This window comes from Triticum urartu, chromosome 4A (assembly GCF_056163025.1).
Source record: "Triticum urartu cultivar PI428250 chromosome 4A, HENAU_Tu73, whole genome shotgun sequence".
In the NCBI taxonomy this organism is placed as follows: domain Eukaryota; kingdom Viridiplantae; phylum Streptophyta; class Magnoliopsida; order Poales; family Poaceae; genus Triticum; species Triticum urartu.
In genome coordinates, this window is record NC_141876.1 from 289,655,668 (window position 1) to 289,663,359 (window position 7,692).

A 7,692-nucleotide genomic window follows, 5' to 3' on the forward strand; every position below is an offset into this window, starting at 1 on the left:
TATGTTCAACATTCCGGAGAAAATGAATAGCAAGAAGTGAATGATTGAGAGGTGCACGGGCATGAAAAAAACATTTGAAATGAGAAACGGATATGATCAACACCAAAGCTTGAATTTAGTCCACCGAAGAAGAAAAGAGAATGAAGAATGATAAACTTAAATCTTCCTTACTATCTTCATGAGAATCACCAGCTAAGAACATTGAAGGAAAAGAATGATGAGACTTCACCTCAATAAAATGGATACTTGATTAAGAAATCTGAGTCCTTGAAGAAAAAGGGTCAGATGGCATGAAAACAAAGGCAACTTTGGGACGGATGAAATGAACAACATTGGGAAAACTGAGAGGTGATCTTGCGAATGGGAAAATGATAGGATCATCTTGACGAGAAGCACGCCGGTTGAAAATGATTGCCATGACAATCTCAATGATACAGAAGGATTAGCATTCACATAGAAATATGAGAACACTGCTTACGAAAGGTATGGAATCAACACTTGACATCGAAGCAACTCGAATACCACAAATAAAACAAAACAAAGGATTGGCTTGCAGAATAAGCCAGAACAAACATATGATAGAGATTTTGTTCAAAGTTTTTATGGTGGCGCCCACACGGGCTCGATCGTACAACACCATCATGTACAAGGCAGTGCACATGACATACGAAGCGTCCCTGAGTCATCATAGCCAAGCACTCTTTAAGACACAACGAGACCACTTTAAAACCAACCATGGATAGGTGGACCACTAGATGTCAAACACCAATCTCATATCATGCATTTGTCGAAAAGATATCCTGGGTAACAACTTGAATTCCCACCTACTAATTCTCGAATTTTCTGGTTATGCAATCTGGTGTTGGGGATACAGGGAGGCACAAATATCTCACAAAACAAACAAATCCTACACTCCAACTGTATCCATCGTGTACCCCAGACCTTTGAAAACATTTGATATACTAGATGTGGCAATAAATCTGATCGCTCTCCTAGTACTGGGTAGCGCCAAACTACTCTCACCACAGAGAGTATAGAAGTGTTTTCGATGTCAGCGACCTCAGGTATTCCGGAACTGAAACGATAAGCACTGTGACAAAAACACCTTGGGGCTCAACTCCCCAGGACACTGCCACAACCCCTAAATGTTAGGAGGCACCAAGAAAGAATTTCCGTCACAATGATAGCGCAACTATCCAACAATAACCGCGTGATCCTAAAAAATTTGAGTGAAAAGAGGAGAGTGAAGTCAAAACATCTACGTCAGGAGTGACGAAGTGGATAAGCAGTAAAAAGAATTCCTACTCCCCGAGATAACTAGACTCAAAATAGTTTTTTCTAGACTCAACAACGGTAGCAGTTCTATCAATCAAGGGGGCTCCTATGGTCGGTAAGGCTCTGATACCAACTTGTAGCGCGCAAGATGCGATTCTATCCCAATAACATGATGAATTCATGATCAGGGCACAATCGCATTTTGAGTGCATAGCAAGGTGGATATCATTACAAGATACCATGTACTGAATATATGAGAATACAAGATAAAGGCTTACACTCGCCACAAGCTACAACATGAATACATGAATACATCAATACATAGCAATCATCCTACAGAAGAGCAGGATCCGACTACAGATGAAATCAAACGAAAAAGAAGAACGACATCCACCCTGCTAATCCCAGGATCCCCCAAACCGGAACCTATCCCTTGATCAAAGAAGAAGAACTCCAAAAGCAATCAAGCACCTCTCTCACGTTATCTCATCGCATTACCTATACCTGCAACTATTGTTGTAGTAATCTGTGTGCCACGAGGAGTTAGCAATCCCATTACCATGGGTATCAAGACTAGCAAAGATTAATGGGTATGGAATGGATGAGTGGTGAGGTTGTAGCAAGCGACTAAGCATTATATGGTGGCTAACTTACGAGTACAAGAGTAAGATGAGAAGCTACGCAATGGTCGCAAACTAGTAATGATCAAGAAGTGATCCTGAACTACTTACTTTCAAATATAACCCAGCCATGTTCTCTTCTCGAACGCACCAGAGAAGAGACAATCACTCTTACGCATGCGGTTGGTATATTTTAATTGCATTTAGTTCAAGTCCACTACAACCGGATATTAAAAAATTCCCATCTGCCACATAACCGCGGGCAGGGCTCTTGAAAGTTTAAACCTTGTAGGGGTATCCCAACTTAGCCCATGACAAGCTCACGATCTGCGGAGACAATCCTCCATCTCGAGTCCCTCCGATTAGACTCGGAATCCCGGTGCACAAGACATTTCGACAATGGTAAAGCAAGTCCAGCAAGACCTGCCGACGTGCCGACACCCTGATAGTAGCCGCGCGTATCTCGTCTCAGGCCACGACAGACGAGCTACGTGTACAGGTGCCGAAATAAACCAGGTTGCTCCGGGGTGACCCCACACAGTGCTCTAGTTTGGACCAACACTCATGAGGAGCACTGGCCGGGGGGTTGATTAAGGGACCTCGGGGGCCGACAAGTCCCTATGCAAGTTTTAGTTGTTATTAGGCAAATGGTAAAACCAATGTTGGGCCTAGCTGGAAGAGTTATATTGAAAGCGAACTATCAAGAGGGGCCTATAAACCCTCACTGTGTTAGGGACGCAAAATCAAGGAGCATAACTCCGGTATGATGGAAACTAGGGCGGTAAGAGTGGAACAAAACAGCAGGCAAAAGGCCGAGCCTTCCACCCTTTTCCAAGTATATAGATGCACTAATTAAATAAGGGATATTGTGATATCCCAAGATATCCATGTCCCAAACATGGAACAACCTGTAACTACACCAATAACTTGCAACGCTATAAGAGGGGCTCAGCAAAGCAGTAACATAGCCAAACAACGGTTTGCTAGGATGATGGAAAAGGTTAGAGGCAATCATGGCATATTGGGAGGCTTGATAAACAAGTGGTAGGTAGCGTGACATAGCGATAGCATGAAGACAACTAGCATAGCAAGGATAGTAGTGAGATCCAAGGTGACGGTCATCTTGCCTGAAATCCCGCTAGGAAGAAGACCGAGTCCGTGAAGTAGACGAACGAAAGTAGTCGAACGGATCCTCACAATCGCAATGTTATCGGAACTATGAAGAAGAAGTGCAACTGGAAAGAAGCAAACATCATGGTAAACAACCAAGCATAATCATGGCATGATGCACAACCAAGTATGATGAATGTCCGGTTTAATGAGGCCTGACATGGCAAAGTGCAACAATCAAATACTACAAATTAAGTGGAGCTCAATATGCAACGAGTTGCATATTGACAAAACACCACATTAAATTATTTACTTCGCTCTCGTTTAAGCTACTCATCAATATTAAATGTTGTTAAACATGGCAAGAGGTGAAGCATAGTAAAACTACCTATCTAGACATGTTTAAATGAGGCCGGAACGACAAACAACAATTTCGGAAAATCCCCATGTGCATAATTTGGATTTGGTACTATTCTGTCCTATACACAATTTTATAGTTATTATGCAAAGTAAGTGCACCATGATAATATATGCATTTTTCTAGCCCATTTACATATAAAGTTTATTTAATTCGGAGCTACGGTTATTTAGTTATGAAATAAATCACTTTAACATGCTATTTAAGCAAATTTAATTAAACAACATTTTAAACATTTTGAATATGTATGAAAGTTGGATATTATGAAAGTACACAAAAAACTCAGCATTTTTCACATATAAAGTTTTTACATATGATGCCTAGTTTGTGAGATATTAAATGCATGAAGTTCGGGGTCCAATATGTCAATATGCAGTTTTTCTGCAAATAGAGAAATTCGTCCTGTAAAAAAACAAGAGTTGGGCCGAAACTAGCTGGCCCAACAGGAACAAGGGGGTTTGGGCGGCTGATCACATCGGGCCATTGGGCCGGAAGCGAAGAAGTGGATGGGCTTTGGGAGGCTGGGCCGGTACACTGGATCTGGTACACGCGCGAGACGCTCGTGCGTTGACTCTTCCTTTGGAGGCGAGCGTGGGCGCGGAAGAAGGCAGGTTCGAGCACCAGCAGATTGGTGCGATGGACTCCGGCGACGCGGTGGCGCAAGGAACGGAGGGAGCAGCGGCGAGACAGGGCCTGCAGGCGGAGGATGGCGGCGGGGATCCACCGGATCTGACTAGGGGAGCCGGTTCCTGATGGTGGGAGTCGAAAAGGACGACGGCATCTCAACTCCTGTGAAGAAATACAAAGAGCGAGTGAATTCATAGAAGAGATACACGGAGAAGAAACGTGAAGAAAGGAGGGAACAACGGGCGCGGGTGGCTAGATGTGCTCACCGACGAGCTGTAGAAGGGCCGGGCTTGGAGCACTCATGCTCGGGGCGACGAGCATCGAGGAGGCAGGAGATCTCGGGCACTTGAGGAGCTCCTCGTCACTAGTGAGTCGAGGCTTCGGTGGGTCCTGGAGGTAGCGTAAGGACGATGGGAAGGAGCTGCGGGCGCTGGGAGTACTAGGTGAAGGACGTGATGCTTGCTCCGGTGGCCTTGGCGGATTGAGGCATGGCGCCATGGCATGAAACAGAGAGCACTAGAGGTTAGAGAGATAGAAGAGAAGAAAGGGAGCAGAGAAAACCAGGGGAGGAGAAGGCGACCTGGACGAGCTGCTGCTGCTGGGGGTCGCCGGCTCGGGCGAGGGTCGCGGGCACATGGCGCCTGGTCTCGGTTCATTGGCGGTCGCCCAGCGCGATGCGGCAAGGAGGTGCTCGGAAGATCGGGAGCTACCGGAAGGCCCTGGCTGGCATGAGGAGATCCCTTGCATCTTCATCCGAGGGTGGAGAATGGGAGCTGTGGGCTGGAATGGATCTAGCTGGTGGTTGGCTCGATGGGGAAAATGAGGAAGGTGGAGAAGGTGGCGGCGGCATGGGGATTGATGGATGGGACACTGATCCTAAAATTTTAGGGTTAGGGGTTTATTTATAGGAAGGGTTTAGTTTGAGGTAGATTTTCGGTCATCTGATCGAAACCGGGCAGTTCATAATAAATAGCTTAGGGGAGTCCAACAAATAACCGAAGATGTTTTAGAGATGTTTGGGGTTGATCCGAACCGAACGGTGGTGAGCAGTTCGTGTTCGGGACAACTTTCGGACACGTGTGAGGGGGTCTGACGAAAGGCCATGGAGACAAGGGAGTTTGATGGTCTCACAAAAGAGAGAGAAGAGAGCGGTCTGGTTGATTTGAGAGGAGGTCAATAGAGACAAGGAGAAGCGACAACTACGAGTGGATGCAAGTTTTATGAAAACATGCGGATGCAATGCTCATGATGACATGATGAAATGCAACAAACAAATAAATAACACATCTGACACGCAAAACATGGAAGCCATCTGGAGCGTCGGTCACGGGTTGTCACATCCCAATAGAGAGCTTGACGGGAACAACTCCCCTTTGGTTGCTGAGCTGCACCCTCCTGCCAAACCACCGGTCCCTGCGGTCGAGGAATGCGCTCCCACAAATGAGGAGGTGCCGCTAGTCCTTGTTTCCAAGCCTTAGGCTCCAACTTGGGCACTACACATAGTCCATTTCCTCCAAACTGGAGAACTTCTTGAAGAGCAAGAAGAAGCTGAAAGAGTGCCCGGAGGGCCAGTCTGTATCAGTTCATTGGTGACATGCTATACAGAAGAAGGCCCAATGGTATGAAATTGAAGTGCATTTTCTGGGAAGAAAGAAAGGAACTATTGCTAGAGATACACAAAGGCATGTGTGTCTCACACATTTGATTGAGGGCTCCGGTGGGAAAAGCCTTCCGGCAAGGATTTTACTGGCCCATAGCCCTCCAAGATGTAGTTGAGTTGGTCACCAAATGTGAAGCATGCCAGTTCCATTCCAAGAATATTCATCCGCCTGCCCAAGCTCTTCAGACAATCCCTTTATCATGGACGTTTCTGGTCTGGGGGCTTAACAACCTGGGCCCCTTCCCCCATGCTACCGGGGCCTTTGAATTCTTGTTCGTTGCAATTGATAAGTGTCGTGGGATACCACAACCACCTATGGGACCAGGAGGTACCTTGCTGGTTCGGCAGGGGGCGACACGTTGCATAAAGAGCAGACCAGCGTGGGGCAGCGTGGCAGAGATCACACAGGCAGTTTACCCAGGTTCGGGCTGCCACGAGGCGTAAAACCCTACTCCTGCTTTGGTGGATTGATGGTGGAAAAGGTGGTGGTGGTGCGTAGTAAACTTGCCTAGCAGGGGTTGCCTTAGGAAGCAGCGACTACGCGCATATGGAGGTGTGAGTTATCCAACCTTCTAACCCTTTCTACGGTTGCCATGGGCCTCCTTTTATAGATCAAGGGTAACCACAGTGGCAAAGTAGTCATTATGCACTAATAAGATAGCAAGCAGTTCTATCATACCTAACTTTGCGGGCTAGCAGGGCGCATTAAATGCACCTCTTAACGACACATCATTGGTTGCCTAGCAAGGCTTACCGGGCTATCTCGCCAGCTCTGCGCCTGTTCTCTTCACACATTGTAGGACGGGTATCATCTGTGGGTTTCTCCTGTAGGAAATGGGTGCCATGTGGCGAATGGCTGCCACTTAATCACTTTGCGGCTCGACACCACACTGATTGATGACATGGGTCATGTTCGAGCGGTTGGTGAGGCGATTTTGCCTTCATGAGCCTCGGCAGGCCCTGCCGGGGTGCCTCGGTTGTCTCCATCTGGGAGTGGCCTTACCCCTTGCCGGGCTCGCCTGCCTGGCAATGGAGGCTTTTCTCTTGATGATATCCTGCTTCCTTGGCTCATCCTTGGTCCCTCTGATCTGCATGTTGGTCCTTCGAATTCCTTGGTTTATTGTATTCTAACTCGGGCTGGTGCTTCAATGTAACACCCCGGATGTAATTTACCTTATATGTATCCCAACTCTTGCCGTTTCCGGTGCTAAGATATTTTATTTCCTCGGGTTCAGGTTTTTGTCTCTGTGTGTTGTTGCCTTTGTCTTGCATGTCATATCATGTCATCATGTGCATTGCATTTGCATACGTGTTCGTCTCATGCATCCGAGCATTTTCCCCGTTGTCCGTTTTGCATTCCGGCGCTCCTATCTCCTCCAGTGGTCCTTTCTACCTCTTTTCGTGTGTGGGGGTTAAACATTTCCGGATTGGACTGAGACTTGTCATGCGGCCTTGGTTTACTACTAGTAGACCGCCTGTCATGTTTCGTACCATTTGGACTTCGTTTGATACTCCAACGGTTAACCGAGGGACCGAGAAGGCCTCGTGTGTGTTGCAGCCCAACACCCTTCCATTTTGGCCCAAAACCCACCAAACCCTCCTCCGTCATCTAGAGTATTCGATCACGATCGCGTGGGCGAAAACCGTGCTCAATTTGGAGCCTCGTAGATCCCTCTACCTATATAAAGGCCTCTTTCCCAAAAAATCCGGACGAAACCCTAACCTCCCCATCCCCTCGCGCCGTCGGACGAATTTTCGCCGGACGGATGTGTCTGGTACGCCCGCCAGCGCCACGTGGTGCCTCCCTATTCGCCGAGATGCCATGACCACTTCCCCGCGCGTCGCCCGCGTCGGCCCGCCCGGGCCCAGGCGGGGCCCTCCCCGGCCCGAAGCCGCGCCGCCCGTGCCCGCCTTCGTCTCCCCGCGCTCCAGCGGCCACCGCCTCCGACGCCGACCGGCCGCCGCCCGCCACCGGCGTTCAC

General features: G+C 47.9%; 1 long non-coding RNA gene across 2 annotated transcripts; it reads right to left on the minus strand.

Annotated features, from left to right (window-relative positions):
* Positions 1-265: 265 nt before the first annotated feature.
* Positions 266-4,915, minus strand: LOC147975617 (uncharacterized). 2 transcript variants are annotated; one of them, XR_015600973.1, is made up of 3 exons: positions 4,317-4,915; positions 3,957-4,212; positions 266-3,130 (listed from the first exon to the last, which is right to left on the minus strand). It is a non-coding gene; the product is annotated as an uncharacterized LOC147975617 (long non-coding RNA). The 2 variants fall into 2 exon arrangements; XR_015600972.1 differs by lacking the exon at positions 266-3,130 and having other exon boundaries at positions 3,773-4,212.
* Positions 4,916-7,692: the final 2,777 nt, after the last annotated feature.